At 35.8% G+C, this 20,257-nt stretch overlaps 1 long non-coding RNA gene across 7 annotated transcripts in view; it reads right to left on the minus strand.

Annotated features, from left to right (window-relative positions):
- Positions 1-20,257, minus strand: part of LOC137641475 (uncharacterized) — a 135,172-nt gene that overhangs the window by 2,932 nt on the left and 111,983 nt on the right. For 6 of the 7 annotated variants that reach the window (XR_011044522.1, XR_011044523.1, XR_011044526.1 and 3 more), the window contains 3 exons: positions 17,914-18,087; positions 14,282-14,429; positions 1,077-1,319 (listed from right to left, as the gene is read on the minus strand). This is a non-coding gene — a long non-coding RNA (uncharacterized lncRNA). Of the gene's footprint in view, positions 1-1,076; positions 1,320-14,281; positions 14,430-17,913; positions 18,088-19,179; positions 19,414-20,257 lie in introns of those variants that run through there. The other variant, XR_011044524.1, reaches the window with a different exon arrangement.

Genomic DNA, 20,257 nt, shown 5'->3' on the forward strand with positions numbered 1-20,257 from the left:
ATTTGCGTCCTACAATTTCGGCCATAGAGCCTGGTGCTGAGGCAAGGTATGCTGTCCCATCCTCGGCAGAGATGAAACTAAGGGGGTGGGGTTCTACAGTGTACAGCATGAGGTGTAAGGACACCTCTTAGCTTCCATTAGGCCTCAGGGGAAAATATATTGACATATATGTAATAAAACGCTTATAAAAAAATTATCATTAAAGCAACATATCTATACAGTAAAAGGTTATTGTTCGAGTTAGCAAATAAGTATCCAATTTCTCACTTTTAAATATACTCCACTTTCAGCACTATAACAATAGGGCTTATACCAACTCAATCCTCTATTACTACCTAGTCACTTGGCTATGAATGTTCCAACTCTTCCCCCCCCCCCCCCCCAGCTACGTTGACACTTTTCCGCACCATCAATCAGCCCACTTGAAAAAAAAAAAAAAAATAAAACAATCATATAAGACATGAAAAAGTTCCATAGTTCAAGTATCTTATTGCTAATAGAAATGGTAAAAAGTAAATTACTGAAAACACACTACAAATTTCCTCATTATTGGAGAGAGAAAGTAACTAATAGGCTTACCTGCTTTTATCTTAAAAATCCTAACCAAGTATTGCCATCAGTGGATGTTCCAAATACAGAAAATCGGGCTATGAAAGATGATTAATGATTAAGAACACTGACATCATATCTGTATATAAAATAATTGGCACCAAAAAAGTTCTATGTCAATAAACACAGCAAAACGTACTTTAAACCACAGTAAAAAAAAATGTAAGACTTTTCCAGGCCACTATATTATTACGTGTCATGAATGGGGATTTCATCGTTTTTATAATCAGCAACAAATTTTCTTTAAATTCGTTATTTGAATTGGGTATTTGGGCAAACTTTAAACGATTCATCTAACACTGAAAAAAAAACACTGCAAAAACAGATTTCTCTCTCTCTCTCTCTCTCTCTCTCTCTCTCTCTCTCTCTCTCTCTCTCTCTCTCTCTCTCTCTCTCTCTCTCTCTCTCTCTCTCTCAATTTTGGGAGGTAACAGAAAAAAAGATCAAAGGAGGATTTTCCTTCTCACCGTTTCTCCCAGCCTGACGAGGGACTCAGCCGAGTTTGGTTGGTATATCTAGGGTGCCACAGCCCACCTTTCCCCGTTACCCACCACAGATGAAGCTTCACAAGATGACACCCTTACTGCTGTTACCTTAGCGGTCACCAAGGTGATTAAAGGCAGCAGCAGCAGGGCTTATTGAAACTGCGTCAATAGCTTGTCATTCATTCCTATTTCTAGCACGATCTTTTGCCTCTCACATCTATCATCCTGTAGAAAAAGGGATTAGTTTTAGCAAGTATAACTAATTGTAAGGGGCTAATTTTACAGTACATATATATCGACACAAAAAAATATTCAAAAGAGTGAACTCTCTGCATTAAAAGGAATGTATCATGCCTTATGAAGTTATATCAGAAAATAAGGGACAACCAGCCTCCGTAGAGGGCGTGTCTAGGAGGCTTTACGCAGTGCACTAGGCATTACGACATGGACTTATCACTAACCCTCTGGTCCTTGGCTATATTCTTTTAAATTTACCTTGTTACTTTACTTCCATCACCGTTTCCTTTCTTCCATCTTGCTGCTAAACCTCTTCTAACTTTTACTTCGTGGTGTAACCACTTTTTATACCCCTATTTGCGCTTGGGTGTTGAATGGCTTCGCTGGTCCTAGTGCCGGGACATGGACATAGGGCCCAAATTACTAAATCCAATCCGAAGCAACTAGTCCCCCGCTTAGTGTCCAGAAAAAATTCTACGATATCCGAGCCATTTTCTTATCTCACGAGAAATAGATCAGATTCCTAAATAAATTTATTTCTAATCCAGATTTTTTTTTTTTTTTGTTACTAATCTGTCCATACACAACCTTTTCACCTTCTTTCTGTTCACATTATTCGTACATAACCTATATGTTTCGCAAGACCACTTAGAAATTAATTATCATAGCTTTGTTATTGCACGAAACCATAATGAAGCTATCTACAAGAAAGTTAGAATATCAATGGAAAATTATTTTAAATGCAATGAATAACTAATTTATAGAGCATACTTATATACTCTATAAATCAGGTTATTTCTATAACTACTAGTCATATATACACTATGATCAGTAATACTTTACGGAATACTTCATTTATTCTGATAAATCGTTCATATTAAAACTGTAAAAAATTATAATTTATAAGATTCCATTGCATAATAATGCAAATTTACGTTAAAAAAATTAAGTGATAATATTTTGTATAAGTAATAAGTTTATCCAGCAATAAATTCGCCTAATTAGGTAACTGAAGATTTACTTGCTGCAAAACATGTCGCCTATCAGAACTCATGATAAACTCATACGTAAATATTTGTAATGAATATGAAACTGAAATAAAAAAAAAAAAAAAATTATAAACAACAACGCACGTGTAAACATAAAACGAAACTATCAGATGACAAGGCTTGCTCAAAATGTATGAATATGGAACATAATATTTTTCCAAAAACAAATTCATGAGCATGTCAAAATAAATGAAGGCAAACTAGAAATGCTCAGAAAATACAATTCCTGTGAGGGTTAAAACTGTATAAACACATATGATAGCAAGCCAAAATTAAGTAAAGGAATGACAAATTTTTCCAATAGCTAAGTATTTAATCAATCATAAGATTAAATGTATTAAACTATTGTTCAAATTTACCAACATATATAAAGAAACACTATATTTCTATCAAACTGGCATTTATGATTTAAGGAATTATGGTACAATATAAAAGACATTACAATTCCTTAAAGAGGAGCAATAGTATAAGAAAAGAAGTAGCAAAAATCAATCTAGAGGGCTATAAAGAGCCTTTAAAATTAAACTAATAATTAAATGAAATATCTTGTTTGGGGAAGAATTTTACAAATAATTAAAATTAATATAAAGCTTTCTAGCTCTAGATAGTTAACTATTGGCAATTACTTTTTAGACTAAACAATTGAATAGCTAAAGTCTTAAAAGATTAAACTTGGTCCCCTTCCCCCGTCATTTACAATTGAAGAATTTATAACAGGACAAACTTAAAACTGGTTTTGATACCATATGCTGAAGAACTTGATATGAATCCTAACATTACGATGTAGGAGGATGACTTTCTGTTAGCTCGTCTCATTTGTCCTTCACATTTAACCATGACTAAGACAGTAGGAAATATTAATCTTAAAAGAAAACAAATTAAATCAACTGGCACGGAAACAGGTAGTTAATGCTTTGCAATTGTAAACACACTGAACTAATTTTGCGAAATAGTTGTTTACAGATCTCTCGGGACAGACAAAACCCCATGCCAAATAATAAACAAGGAAAAAAACGAGAGAGAGAGAGAGAGAGAGAGAGAGAGAGAGAGAGAGAGAGAGAGAGAGAGAGAGAGAGAGAGAGAGAGGGGGGGGGTTTCTTTAACGCACGTGGTTGAGGATGGATTTCAGAATTTAGGCTTTTATAGACCGACGCTGGAGCCAGCAATGTCATTCTGTGCCCAAGTGTAAATGGGGGTAAACATTACAGTTACACTAAAGTTAAAGTTAAATGTTAGCCAACAAAATTATTGAAAGGAAGCGGGGATCATGGTAAAGTAAATGGATATAAAGCAAGTGCAGCTAGGAGCACTGTAAAGACCCATATGCGTACTGTGCCCTGCGTGAGGTATACTGACGGCTCTAGCCTCTAATCCCAAATGAGGCAATACCGATGAGGTTGATAGCTACGGTACTTATAAACATCATAGATGCCATAGGAATATTTACCTGATATTTTAAATTTAACTAATAGTGTATGTACACCTCAAAACGTTATCTTTACTGTATGCAGGATTTTCAATATTTTTTATAAATATCTTAATTTAAAAAAAGAACATAGATCTTTGCATTCTAAAACCAACTGCTGTTAATCATTGAATGGGAAAAAATACAGTATTAGAAAAAAATCCCATTTGAAAAGTAAAAATTTAAAAAATACAAAATCTTCAAAATTTAACCAAAGACTAACCATTCTCAATAAACTTATTAATATTTACTACTCAATTTCCATTGCTTATGTCTTAATTTCCTACATCTTTCAAAGCTTTAATTATGTCATTACCATAGGCTAAAATTAAGTTGGTTACTTTAGATGATCAAGCAAAATTTTTTGATAGAAAAGGCTTTCGTCTTCAGACGTAACCACACGAATGCCACAATAGTGGGGCAGCATAGCTAACCTATTGTGCATTTTGTGATACAAGCACCAAATTTGGCACAAATATACATTGACATATGGAAAACATTTTCAGATATTGAGCCACTCGGAATTCTCTATTCATGTCCGCCATATTGGAGTTCAAAATGGCCGCCATTTGAAATCTACATTTGCGCTTATCTGTGGATCTAAAATTGCTATTGACTCGATTCTGGTGCCTAAATGTAGGTTTTGGGGGCAAGAAATCCAATGGTTACAATCTGCATTGCGTATTTTTTTACCACTGAGCCGCCATATTGGATTTCAAAATGGCCGCCATTTGAAATCTTCGTTTTTGATTATCAGTGGGTCTAATGCTGCTTTTGACTCGATTCTGATGTCTAACGGTATGTTTTTTGGGGGGAGGGGCAAGGAATCCAATGATAACAATCTGCATTGTGTATCTTTTAGCATTGAGCCGCCATGTTGGATTTCAAAATGGCCGCCATTTAAAATCTACATTTGCGATTACCTTTGGGTTTAATAGCGCTATTGACTTGATTCTTGTGTCTAAATGTATGATTCGGGGGGCCAAGGAATCCAATGTTTTGGGGGACAAAGATTCTAATGATAACAAAATACATTGCATATTTTTACCTATGGACCGCCACTTTGGATTTCAAAATCAGTGCTTTCCATTGCATGACTGCTTCTCAATTTACGGTTTACATTATCTGAGGATCTAATGATTTGATTCTGGTGGTGGGGTGGTGGTAGTAATACACTCCTAAAAATTCCGTGTAAGAATGACCAGGAAAACGATCAGTTGGGGCCAAACTCCATTTCGGGTAAAAATGACACAGAATAAGGTATAATAAAAAGACCATTTCTCGGTCAGATCTGACCTTTTTTGTGTAAAATCTAACTCTATTCAGAGTAATTTTTGATCGAGAATGGAGTTTGGCCCAAATGATCCCTTTCCGGGTCTGACACATGTCAAGAGGGCAGTATATCAAGGTGGACATGTGTGGGGTCAGATACTGCTGCCAGCACCAGAACTCCCACCACCAACAAACTGGGGTTGGTCAATGACTGGAGGACAATACACACCATACTGGACCAGGCTACCTGAGGCAGCTCACACCTGCATTGAGCTGGTTTCTTGCAAGTGCCAGAAAGGGTGTGTGAGACGCTGCAAGTGCAAGAAGGCTGCCCTTAAGTGCACAGCCCTCTGTGTGTGTGAAGGGGACTGCACATGAAGATGAGTCCACAACATTCATTTACTTGTGGCAGTGCTGAACTAGTTAACATGAGATGGTTTATGTACACACATCTTCAGTACTGATGTATACCTAGCCTCAAATACAAGACAATTGTAGAATGTCAGTACACACCCAACCTTATATATTACACCATAGCATGTCAGAATTTTAACTAAGATATTTAAGACATGACCTAAGACATGTATCAAAATTATAAAACTCAAAATTAGTAGTTGAAGTAAGTCGATATTTATTTAGAGTTTTACTGGGAAAGCTAGTTTTAGAGAAGTTTACGTTGTTTTGTGTTAATGTTCACACTATTTTGTGGATATTCAGACGTAACCCCGAATTGATCATTTTGTGATATTGATTGAAGGAATGGCGAAAACTAATCATATATGAAAGGTGCCATATCAAACCTAGATCAACACAGAATCTAATCAATAACTCAAACAATTTTTACTTCACAGACTGAGTAAAATGTTGTCTTGTCAAAAATACATGATGATGAACATTCATCTCTCATGAATTAAGTGGAGTACTGTAATAAAATATGTCATTTTGAAAAATGGATATTGTCACGTACTGTAAAAATATTTGACCCAGAGGTAATCGCACATGTAGAATTTAAGTGGCAGCCATTTTGAAATCCAATATGTTGGCTAATTCATAAAGATACACAATGCAGATTGTAACCATCGAATTCCTTTCCTCCCAAAACATACATATGGACACCAGAATCGAGTCAATAGCAGCATTAGACCCAATGATAATCGAAAATGTAGATTTCAAACAATGGCCATTTTGAAATCCAATATGGCGGCTCATTGGTACAAAATATGCGATGCATATTGTTACCGTTAGATACTTTGCCCCCCCCCCCCCCCAAAAAAAAAAAAAAAAAAAAAAACATACATTTAAGACACCAGAATCGAGTCAATAGCAGCATTAGACCCAAAGATAATCGAAAATGTAGATATCAAATGGCGGCCATTTTGAATTGCAATATGGCAGACATGAAGGGAGAATTCCGAGTGGCTCAATATCTGAAAATGTTCGCCATATATCAATGTATATTTGTGCCAAATTTGATGCTTTTATCACAAAATGCACAATCCTTTTGAAATTTCGAGCTAAACCGCCCCACTACAAGGATCTTTGAGAACAAAGAAAACTTGAATAAGAATAATGCACTAAGCGCACGGTGATAACGGTCTTGGGTAGAAAGATATTGAATAAAAGAAATTATCTTTAACGAGTTCAAGGAACTATGCTATCAGAAGGCAAATTAGCTGAAGAAATAAAACAAATTAAATTTAAGTGTTTTCACTAGTTTGGCCGTTCATAATTAAAAGAAAATATACACTCAGTACATAAGTTTCATAAAATTGCAAATTATTAAAGTGAAAAAAAAAACCAAGGTATTTTCAGTAGAAAATGGGTAGAAAGAACAGAGTAGCTTAGGGTAATTAATTTAAATGATACGTAATGATGAAAAGAGGAAGAAATTGGATAAGTTAAGACAAGCTTGAATTGAATGTATTGAGTGCTGAAGCTCGAGAAACTAGGACTAAAACCTGGATTAAAAGTAACTACCAAATTGCTCTTTTTCTCTTGAACCTGAATCATAAGAAATTTTAGATAGATACAATTATTCGTCCTAGTTTGGACCGAATTGGATTTACGATTTGGGTTAGGCCCTGTCAGGCCATTCACCCCAAAAATAGTTCTAGGAGTAGTTAGGAGTAGTAAAACGATAGTGTAACACTAAGAGATAAATGTCAGAAGAGGTTGGACAGCAAGATAGAAGAAAATCAAGAACAGAGGTGAAGTAGAAAGATATAAAGAAGGTAGACTTTTTTTTCAAGTTATTCAACCGAAGAAGAGAATTAAGGCAGCAAAGCCTGTTTAATAAAAATAAATCCCAGTTCTACAGAAATATGCTGCAAATAAATGGGGGGATTTATTTCATGTTAAGAATCTTTAAGCCTTAAAGGTTTAAAGGCCGCTCATAAATGACAGAGGCAAGGGACAGTGACACTGCCCAAGCAGGTAGGAAAATGCCCTTGACACTGACCATATACCATAGGATCAGCGCCCACGCTATGACCAAGGAGGGCCAGGCAATGGCTGCTGATGACTCAACAGACGGATCTATAGGCTCCCCAAACCCTTTATCCTTAACTCACAAAGATGTTAAGGTTGCAGACACTAAAGGAACTCACGAGTCTAGTGTGACTAACCCCCTCTGGCGAACACTATACAAAATTAAATTCCGATAAAAAAAATAGATTAACAAATTCAGAAATTTTCATTCATATGAAAAAAAAAAAAAAACAGTACGAACTGATTATTCACAATATGTTAAAGGAAGTTAATGAAGCCTTTACCAACTAATAAATAAAAAATAAAAAATAAAAAATAGAAAAGGAAATGTAAAACACTTTCATTCTAATCTCAGCCCATTTAAATAAAAAAAGGATTTCTTTTTTATTTTTCAACCCTTCTCCCGCTAAATATACTGACATTGCCCCATGTCCAGACCATTGGCTTAATCCCCCTAATTTACATAATTACAGCATTCAAATGGATTTATCCTATGCAGTAATGATGATAGCGAAGCCTAATTAAGACGTTATCCAGCTGCCATAATCAACGCAGACCAAATCTAGCTAATTATTCCCCCGCCCCCCAAAAAATAATCTGTTCTAAACTTGGCAGGATTTTCTATCTTATTTCTATATATATTCAATTACAAACTTCACAGAAGAACGTCTCTTGCGACGAGTTGATTGATGAATAGAATAAAGCTTGGCATTTAACTTTAAATTTAATAATAGATAAATTTAAATCCCAATTGAAAGCTGACGCTTAATTTTTCTCATGTGTTTTTTAATTTACATAAATCAAAGATGATAATGATGAGGATAATACTTAATATCAGATCACTATATGAAAGCTACCTGTTACCTGCCAAATCTCTGGTGAAACTACGGAGAATTTGGTCTAAAAAGGAGGAGTTATAAATATATTAAATGTCTATTTTTTCCCTGCAAATGATGAAAATTACGCATTAAACACCTGGGGTTTGTTCAGCTTGAGATTTTCTAAACCAGATATCTTGTTTTTTATTTAAAACGTTTACGTAGTTATATCTAGTGACGTATATCCATATGAATATTACAGCATTTTACTTTAAGCGTTGCTAGAATTTATTAATTTTAAATTGTGGATTACTGGAACTCGTAAGTGTCCATTTAGCCTATGGTGGAAATATTACCAATGCAAATCTAAGGCATCCGATTTATAAGGAGAATTTCGTCATGTAATAAGTGGGTAACCCATAACCACAATAACATAATTACAACTTAAGGGTATTTGAGCGCGTCTCTCTCTCTCTCTCTCTCTCTGGAGGTACTCTTTTCATAGCAGAATCTCTTATTCAATGCATGGCAGAAAATAAAATCGCATAAATAAAATCGCAGAGATGCCTTTTCTTGTAACCCGATTTGTCTTTGTTGACAAATTAGAAGTTACAGCAACCATCCATTCATAAGCTGAATCACTGAAAGTTAGACGCGTATTGATATACTTGCGTAATCAAATTAATTGTTCGATGTAGCAGTAATAAAAAGGTCTGCTCCTAAAATGCAGACGGTAACGAATATAGATAAGCTAAAGAAATCATAAATGACCAACAGGAAAAGTGGTAAAATCAATTCAGCACTGTATAACTGACAAAAGTGCTGGCCGTCGGAAGGGTCAAATAAGGACCAAAATAAACAACTGTGATTGGATTTATCACTTTGGGTTGTATGGCTGCTTGGCCGTCTAGGTCATTTAGCACCCAGTGAAAATGGGAATAAACCAGGTCATGGAAACATCTAGTAAAAAACAAAACCTATGGATTAACATCACAGATGGGAGCAAAAGTGCAAATAAAGAAACCGATAGAAAGTTGGGTGTTCTTAAATCAGAAAAGGGAGCTGCGAAGTATCACATATAATACCTACACAGCAAAGTGTAAAGATTAATAGGGGTGGGAGTGATAATCAATACTTAAAAAAGAAGGGTGACTAAGAGGTACTCTTCACCTACAATCTGTGTGTGTGCGTGTGTGTGTGTGCGTGCGCGCGCGCGTATGCGTGTCTCTCTGTATGCGCGTGTGTATATGTGTGTGTTTCAACATGTGAATGAAGCGTTTGTGACGGGCCGAGAGAAGGTTGTGACTCAAAGACAGTATGAAAGCAACTGAGTGAGTTTATTATAGAACACTCTCCTTTATATACAAAAGCTCAAGGCAACAAGAATTTTAATGTTTAAAATTAACACCGTTACCGATGAGAAAAGCAGACATGTTTAATAAGGCTCTTTTTAGTGCGAGGGAAGAGTGAAGATACAGCATAATATAGACACAAAATGAACTATGTACGATCGTGTGACACACGGTTGGTTCATGGCTCCCCCCCCCCTAAAAATGACATACTGTACATGTTAAATAGGGCGCCCGGAATCTGGAGTGGTAGTAGCAAATACTGCGGCAGAGTGGCTGTAGAAGTCGTTGGTTGGGGTGCGAGCGAGTGGTGGATGATGGGTGGCTTTGTTGCCGCTCCAGCTCGTCACGGGGTAAGCGTGTGTCCTACGGCATTCATAGGCGTGTGTCCCCTACGGCATTCATAGGCGTGTGTCCCCTTCGGCATTCATAGGCGTGCGTGTCCTATGGCATTCATAGGCCTACGGCATTTATAGGCGTGTGTCCTACGCCATTCATAGGCGTGTGTGTATTACGGCATTCACGTTAACTTCGGTTGAAGATGAATAGGTGTCCTCTTCGTCAGGAGTGGAGGCGTTGATGGAAGTTTGGAAGGTCATGAACTGACTGTCCATAAGGGCGTCGGCTTTGATCATCAAGTCCTTTATGGGTAAACTATGGACATCGGGTATGACAGCGTGTACAGGTTCGGGTAAACGGCTTACCCCAACGGCATGAAGTAAGTTCGCCTCACGAGTAGAGCTGTCTGCGTCAGGTTGCAGACGAGTGATACTGGTCATTTCCCCGAGGGTGAGTGAAGCCCTTTAGTCCCCCCAACGGTTGTTGAGAGAGCTGAAAAAGCTTTGCTATACGGGCGGCTGGAGACGGCGAGTACTGCTGCAGAAGGTATGCGTTGACGGCGTCATAGTAACGGTGAGAGGGGGGAGGGGTGGGGTGTGTGTGTGTGTGTGTGTGTGTGTGTGTGTGTGTGTGGAAGGCGGGAGGAGCGAGTCGCTCTGGGGTCACCAATGTGACGGGCCGAGAGAAGGTTGCACTTCAAAGACAGTATGAAAGCAACTGAGTGAGTTTATTATAGAACACTCTCCTTTATATACAAAAGCTCACGGCATCAAGAATTTTCATGTTTAAAATTGACACCGTTACCGATGAGAAAAACAGACTATGTTTATTCAGGCTCTTTTAAGTGCGAGGGAAGAGTGAAGATACAGCATAATATATACACAAAATGAACCATGTACGATCGTGTGACACATGGTTGGTACACGTTAATGAGCAATTCCTTGTAAACCAATAATGGGGCTCCAGTTATAATAGCAAGTTACAAACAATTTACTTCAAGCACCCACATCATATACTGGCGATTCAAGTGTTTAAAAAGGTAAAGGAAATGAGGGAAAATTACAGTTTCGTGAATTTCAAGATTTAAGCAATGTCTCTACCTGGTGCTTGCCAGTCAGGGGTTCGACTTCTGCTCAGACTCGTTAGTGCCATTGGTGGCTGCAACCTTACCATCCTTGTGAGCTAAGGATGGGGGGTTTGGGGGAGCCTATAGGTCTATCTTTTGAGTCATCAGCAGCCATTGCCTGGCCCTACCTGGTCCTTGGGCTTGGGCGCTGATCATATATATGGTCAGTCTCTAGGGCATTGTCACTGTCCCTTGCCTCTGCCATTCATGAGTGACCTTTAAACTACCCCTTACATCTACCCAACTGACCCTTACTGTTGGATGATATTACCAGAATAACAACTACGGTAAATGTAAATAACTCTGGCACTGGGAAGTTAGGACTCAAAGCTGGTACCAGCTAAGAGAAAGAACCACTGAAGTCTCGCTTTTAAGGGATTTGGTCACAATGAGGCCTAAAAGCTACTGGAATATATGGGCGAAAAGATTTACCAAGTAACAGGTTCTTCTCAAATCTATTACATATTATCAGAGTAGATCGAGGTCGTCGTCTGAAATCACAAACAAATCCAAAGGATCAAATGAAGTTACCCTCAACATAACCAATTGTATCCTCTTTTAATACTCTTATATTCATGTAACATATGAAGCGCACTAATGACTAAAAGGACTAAATCCTTGCCTCTTTTAATAGTAATCTTTATTTACCATAAATTTCCTAAAAAAATATAATAAAAAAAAAATCCACGTCCTCTTCATATCGCTAATACGGAATTGGAAAAATACAAGTTTAATGTTATTTAGATTAACTAGTTACATTCATAGCCAATTTTAGACATTATAAAATTCGAAGTTTATCTGTTTATGGTATATATTTGCAGTTGCTCTCAAATTACTCGGGGCAAAAGTAGTTAATAGTATAATGTAAAGTAGTCGGTAGAGCGGAAATTATACTCCAGTTGCAAAATTGCTTATAATCCATAATTCACAAAAGCTGGGAGAAATATTTTAAGTTACATTTTTACACTGATATGCATCATTTTCCCCAAAGATAAAGTAATGCCTAAACTACATGATGGTTTTTACTATAAAAGACATTCATAAACAAGAAACGATGTCGACTGAGAAGAGATTTTCGTCAACACCATAAAACGCAAAGTCGCAAACCACAATACCTTGCATCAACAAGATGAAATGTCTGCAAAGCAAATTATTTCTTCCAAAAGTTTACGAATACTGTTATGAAGGTAGGTCAAATCTTTTATACCCATTTCTTTCAATTTTTACATTTATTTTCTAAATATTCCTAAGTAAATTAATAGAAACGGGAGCAACATTTAGGTTTTACTGTATATTTGCATAAACTTGTGGGAATTTAAGGGTGAAAGGAGGGCTCCCTTCTCTTTTCACACTTTCCTTTTCACAAACATTGTCAACGATTTAACCATCGAAACAGCTTGCATATGAATGTTTTCTTTTATAAAAAAAAAAAAGACAACCATTAATTGTCTGGAAAGCCAGACAAATCTATAGTTTATAAAGTAAAAGACCGGTCAGCTGCTCACTTCGGCGTTGATACTTATCATTGCTTTGCTTCCTATCGAGTTCCACTAAGTAGAAAGTACTCCAAAAGATATATTAATTTAAAAATTGTTTCCATATTTGCCTATTATGCGATAAATTGGCCAATGGGAAACTATAATGATAAGTCATAAAGCTATCTACATTCACTATTCCGAATTCACAAGTTACAAACCATCGTGAGAAGCACAAGATAACTTCGCACAATCGTTCATTTAGGGAATTATTGATTTTGAGACTAACATAAATCAATCTAAGCAGCTGCCAAGCCTAAATTTTAAGAAATTTAAGCTGGAGTTATTTGGAAAAAAAGAATCGCTGAAAAAGATATCTTAATAATGGAGAAAAGAGTAGATATGAATTTAATGAAAAATCATCAAAGGTCCCAGACTCCATTATTAATTTCAAGGTTACTTTTCATCAGAATGGAATTCCTTTTATGCTCTCATTCCCATTACAAGGAAGAGGATATTAAAAAATCTCAAACGTGATTATGAGACGAATTCTGACTTTTAAAAAGCTGGTCTTCGAAATGAGGACCCACAGTCTGAATTAATTATCTCGATTCTTAATTAGTTTTTCCCACTGTATTGCTCCCATCTTAGATTTTCTCGGATTTTCCCTTGGAGGGCACGTGTCAATTTAGAAAAAAAAGTATATTTCAATTAAAATATCCTTAGGATGCTATAAGAGGAAGTTAGATACCCGAGAGGAGTCTTGGGTATGAAATTGAACCCTAGCTAAACTGAAAACAGTTAAGTCAGAGACAGTGAATTGGACTTAAAAATTATGACAATTCTAGTGTACCTCAGACGTCAAAATATTCTAAACACTTACATAAGTGCGGGCGCACGTGAATTAACCACCCCCCTCCTCTCTACAACCCGCTTGTTTGGCAATTTTTGGGATTGTGTGGTTTCAAAGTGTACCCCTCGGGGTACCCAATCTCACCAGGATATGAATACCCAGCAACCCCCCTCCCCCCAAGCGTGATAGGAAAAATATTTGTATACATAATCAGACACTTCTTGTTTACTAAATAGGAGAGATGTCCCGGCGATAGAGACAGGCAATTCAGCCCGAAAGTACTACCTACGTAGAACTTGGATACATTTTAAGTACAAGTTACAAGATTTGACAATAAGAAGAAATCAAGTGAGAACGGAAGTAAAGGAGGAGCAAATGAAGCAAGTGTAGCTTGGGCCCGAAGGAACGCTGAAAGACCCTTACGTAATGTCTACAGTGCTCCGTGCAAGGTTCACTGACAGCAATACCCCCATACGGGGGAATAGTGAGTAAGTTCAACTTAGATGGACATAAGAGACGGAGCTATGATAGACTATCATTGTTATTCAAGAATTATTATGGTTAGTCATAATTATCATTATAGCCAACCTACATCCAGAGATGGAAAAGCAAAATGCTACTGGAAAAAACCGGAAAGACTTAATTTCCAAATTGTGGCTTTAATTACTTCTTAATAGATCAGCTACTACAGCAATCAACCTTATTCCAGTTACTGACCTTGTTACCCCCTTATAGTTCCACTGTACAAGTCTCTAACCGCGTGTATTCATAAACGACAAGCTCTCGCAACCAACACAATCAAGTTAACATTTCCATGTATTCCCAAGTGGCTGTTCCTCAAGAAGTTCTTACATCAACAATCAACCTGGAAAGGAAATCTTGAAGTTATGCCAGTATTTTTATTACCTCAATTCAAGAATGCTAAATATTTTAATTTGTCCTTTATATATTATATTCATGAGAGCGTTATTCATAATACTCCAATAAAGTCCAGGAAGAATTAAATAACTAAAACAATGATTATCAAATTTCAATTGCAAATACACTATGTAAAATAAAAAAAAAATATTTATCTAAATATAGTATGATTATGTTACAAACTGTAAGATTGAAAATGTGTATTTCATAATTAAAGATAAATAAAATCATGATGCAAACAATATTTCATGAAAAGTGTCTCCAATTTACATGTTGCAAACGTCCTTCAACATTTCATTTCACTCGATTGGTCAAGACGTTTCGTATGTTGGCTATTAAAATTCTAGTTTCAGAATTTAGTGCTCGTAATTTTTTAGTTTTATTAAGAACATTTAGTTTTCCAAAGTTAGCTTATATACAAGTATATATCTATAGCATATATAGTATTTTTTTTTATCAAGATGTGGTTAATATGTCCTAATTTACATCTACATACATTATTCAGTCAAAGTACTAAAGGCACAATACACTCCAAAACTAGCTGATAAAGCAATAAAATGAAGATTACGATGGGTATATTACATTTTAAAAATCAGTAACTAATTCATTAACGACATAAATGTTACTATTATAACTCAAGATGAACATAATCTCAAGTAAAACATAAATGAATTGTTCTCAATGGAATTTGAGGGAAGTAAAGGAACACTTAACTTTCCCTTGATTCTACATCTTCACTTACGTAAATATAGCTACGATGAATATTAACAGTTTATGTACATCGAATAAGGAAATTAGATAAATCAATTTCATTCTCAAGAATTAAATAATTTTAAATATTTCGGACTTTAACAGACTTATGTTCCAATTAGCCAAAATTACTAAAAGTAAAAAAATAAAAAAAATAAAATCTGTAAACTAAGCAAGAAGAATGATTAAAAGTTGAACTGGACATCTGGTCTCTTACATATTGTATGTTACACACTATTTTTGAGACTTCTGTACTGTTAAGAAGGTAGACCAAATCTTTTATGCCCCTTTATTTCCAGTTTTCCATTTGTTTTCTAAATATTTCGAAGTAAATTAAAAGAAACGGGATCAACATACAGGTTTTTCTGAAGATTTTAAATAAATTGTGGGAATTCAATGGTGCAAGGAAGGCCCACTTTCCTTTTCAAAAATAAATTGTCATCGATTTAACCATCGAAACCGCTTGCATATGAATGTTTTATTTAAAAAGAAAGAAAAAAAAACATTAATTGTCTGGAAAACCAAACAAATCTTTGGCTTATTTTTTGGTTCAGGTCTGAAGTACAAGACCGGTCAGCTGCTCACTTCTGATTTAACCCACGCCCTTCACCTTCATTGCTTTAAGGGTTTGGACTAGAAAGGACTCTAGATTTGGTATCCTAATCGGCTTCCACTAAATAGAAATTACTTCTAAATATATACTTTTCTAAATTATTTCCATATTTATCTATTATCCGATAAACTGGCTAATGGGAAACTAAAATGAATGTTAACCTATTTACATTCACTATTCTAATTTCACAAATTACAAACATCGTAAGCAGCACAAAATAACTTCGCACAATCGTTCATTTAATGACTTATTGATATTACAATAACAGTTTTGAAACCGAAAAAAAAAGTTCTAGGGAGCTGCCAAGACTATTTTAATAAATATAACCAGGAGTTACTTTAGGGAGAGAAAAAAAAATCGCTGAAAAACAGTCAGTAATGGAGAAAAGATTAGAAATAAATTAATAATGAATTACCAAAGGCCCCAGACTCCATTATTAATTTCAAGGTTACTTTTCATCAGAATGGAATTCCTTTTATTCTCTCATTCCTATTACAAGGAGGAAGATATCAAAAAATCTCAAACGTGATTATGAGACGAATTCAGACTTTCAAAAAGCTGGTCTTTGAAATGAGGGCCCTCTGTCTGAATTAATTATCTCCATTCATAATTAGTTTTTCTCACTGTATTGCTCCAAGATTAGCCTTCCTCGGGCTTTCTCTAGACTCTGGAGGGCACGTGTCCATTTCGAAAAAGAATAAAGCAAAATATTTCAATTAAAATGACCTTAGGATGCTATAAGAGGCAATTAGCCGTAAATGGCTGTCACTAGCTGTCCAACGTAAAAAACAAAAACAAAAAAATGGTAGATCTGTTTGACAACAAGGAAAACAATCAGATTCATTATACTTATAATATACGCTCGATATATAGTTTAACCCTCTGAACACGCTTGTTGCATATGTTGATGCTAATCGCTGCATCGATCTCATCTTTCGAATGTTGACCGTGATCTAACAGAAATCTAATCTGGTAAATTGTGCAAATTAAGGCTATGAAATTGAACAATAACTAAACTCAAAACTATGAACACACATGTCAGGGACAGGGAATTGTACTTATAAATTATAACAATACTAGTGTACCTGAGCCATCAAAAATGACTAGTAATATTATAAAATTTAGCTAGATAAGCACAAGTGCGAGCGCGTAAATTCAACTCTTCCCACCAACTCCCCCTTTCCTAACTACAACCTGCTTGTTCGTCAATTTTTGGGAGTTTGGAGTTTCATAGTGTACCTCTCGGGGTACCCCCTCCCACCAGGGTATGACTACTTCCCTCCCACCGCGAGTGACAGGGAACCTATATTTATATATAATCAGACCTTTGCTGTTTATTAAGTAAGGAGGTGGCCCGACAATGGACACAGCCAATTCAGCGCAAGCAAGTGAGAAGTGAAGTAAAAAAGGAGGAAATGAAGCAAGTACTGCTTGGAGCAGAGGGAACGCTGCAAGGACCCTTAAGTAAAGTCTACAGTGCTCCGTGTGAGGTTTATTAGCAGCAATACCCTCATACGGGGGAATTAGCAAAGTTCAACTTAAGATAGACAGAAGTGACGGAGCTAAGCCAGACTATCATTATTTACTTTAGAATTATTATGGTTATTGCCATATTATCCAAGCAACCTCCACAGATGGAAAAGCAGAATGCTACATGAATAGCAAGAGTCTTTTTATAGTTTATATATGACGTATCTGTTTTTGACGTTGTTAATAGTTTATATAGGTCATATCTGTTTTGGCGTTGTTACTGTTTTTAGAATCATTTATTATTAATTTATTCTCATCATTTATTTAATTCCTTATTTCCTTTCCTCACTGGGATATTTTTCCCTATTGGAGCCCTTGGCCTTATAGCATCTTGCTTTTCCAACTAAGGTTATAGCTTGGCTAATAATAATAATAATAATAATAATAATAATAATAATAATAATAATAATAATAATAATAATAATAATAATAATACTGGACGAAAAACCCGGAAGACTTAAATTTCCAAAAGTTAGCTTTAATCGATTCAATTTAGATCAGCCACTACAACGACCATAACCTTGTTTCAGTCACTGACCTAGTTTCTCTCTCGTAGTTGCATTGTACAAGTCTTTAACCGCCCTGTATTCATAAATGACAAGGATTCCCAACCAACGCACTCGACATTTCCATGGATTCCAGAATGGCTGATCTTCAGAACTATCATGAGGTTTAGGGGGGCTCTAGTAGTTTTGGTACGTCAACAATCACCCTGGAAAGAAAATCTTATACATTATTTTTATCACCTCAATTCTCAGTTTTTACCCATAATCAAGAATGCAAATAATATTTGTCTTTGTATATATTACATCTATGAGGAAGCCATTCATAGTAATTATCCTCTAAATCATATTTCGCGAAAAGGATCTCTAATTTACATTGGCCAACGTCCTTCAACATTCCATCTACTAACTTGATTGTCCAAGAAGTTACGTATGTTGGCTATTCAAATTTTATTTTCAGAATTACGTGCTCGTAATCTTTTAATTTCATTAACAAAATTTAGTTTTATAAAGTTTGCTTATACACAAATATATAATGATAGCATATATAGTAGGCCTAATTTGTTTTGTTTTTTGTTTTGTTATCACGATGTGGTTGATATGTCCTAACTGACATCTACATACATTATTTAGTCAAAAGTACTAACAAGGCACAATACACTCCCCAACTAGCTGATAATTCAATAAAATTAAGATTATCAAAATGCGTATATTAAATTCTAATAATCAGTAAGGAATTTATTAACGACACAAATGTTACTACTATTTCTCGAGATGAAATTATTCTTAAGTAAGAAATAAATGCATTTTCCTCAAGGGATATTAATAATATAATCCTCCTTTTGAACTCTACTTTTCACTAAAAATCATACTCGACTCATCTGCCAAGGGCATTATTTCACAAAAATACCAGATCACAATCATATATTCACTTACTAATATCACTGCTGTAATTTTATCCTTTTTAATACGCTTGAAAATCTAGTTTTTAAAACCTTTAGAAATCTTAGCCTATTTACTTTACAATTCTGGCTCAGTATTCTTTTTTTGTAATGTTCTCAACTGCTTTTCTTACTTAATTGTTTCAGCCTCTCAACAACAACAACACTGATAACTGTCCATTAACTTTATCGTATATAACTTATCTTTGTAGCCATGACTTCGTGGTTGTGTTTAAATTCATTCTTTTCATTGGATCAGTACACTAGGCCCCTCTCCCCCCCAAAAAAAAAATAATAATGAAACTGTTCGAATGAGTAGAATCATGCGCATGCAATTTATGCAGCTCATGCAATAATTACGGACTTCGTCCGTTCGAAGCAATCAGCAAAGCCAAGTGATCAAGAATTAATTCAGCTGCCACAACTGCGGCTGGTTCCGAAGCAGTTGTGTAAATACGGTCTCCCAAGTGTATTGGGGAAGACATTTCTCTCTCGAGGCTCGAGGGGAAATCGTCCAGGTTCAGATTCTTGAAGAATGAATAAACTTAAACAGTAGCTTTCGAGTCGGGTGCTCTGCTGGTTTGCCAAACATTTTTGCCTGAGTAATCTATGAACGGAATGGACATAAAAAGAGATCAAGTGATGTCTTTATTTTTATTTATTTTTTTTTTTTTGTACAATGATGAATGCGCCAAATTCACATCCTAAGAAAATGTCAGATTATTATTATCATTATTAAATGCTCAGCTGCAACCCTAGTTGGAAACGCAGGATGCTATAAGCAACAGGAAAAGTAGCCCAGTGAGGAAAGGAAAAATAAAATATTTTAAGAACAGCAAAAACATTGAAATAAATATTTCCTATATAAACTATAAAAACTAACAAAACAAGAGGAAGATAAACTAGATAGAACAGTGTGCCCGAGTGTACCCTCAAGCAAGAGAACTCTAACTCAAGATAGTGGAAGACCATGGTACAGAGGCTATGGCACTACCCAAGACTAAAGAACAATGGTTTGATTTTGAAGTGTCCGTCTCCTAGAGGAGCTGCTTACCATAGCTAAAGAGCCTCTTCTACCCTTACCAAGAGGAAAGTAGGCACTGAACAATTACAGTGCAGTAGTTAACCCCTTGGGTGAAGGAGAATTATTTGGTTGTCTCAGTGATGTCAGGTATATGAGGAGAGAAGAGAATCTGTAAAGAATAGGCCAGACTATTCGGTGTCTGTGTAGGCTAAGGGAAGGAACCGTAACCAGAGAGAAAGATCCAATGTAGCACTGTCTAGGGTGGTATTCAAGACTGTCGTTAAAGTTGATCCCTTGTTTGTTTGTGGCCTTGGTTAAGGTATAACTTCTGTACTGTAACGCAGATCTAGTTTTCTATAATATGTAGGTGAACACGTAAACACCACTTTTGGTTACTACGAAAGATGATGTTTA

This window comes from Palaemon carinicauda, chromosome 5 (genome assembly GCF_036898095.1).
Source record: "Palaemon carinicauda isolate YSFRI2023 chromosome 5, ASM3689809v2, whole genome shotgun sequence".
Taxonomy (NCBI): Eukaryota; Metazoa; Arthropoda; class Malacostraca; order Decapoda; family Palaemonidae; genus Palaemon; species Palaemon carinicauda.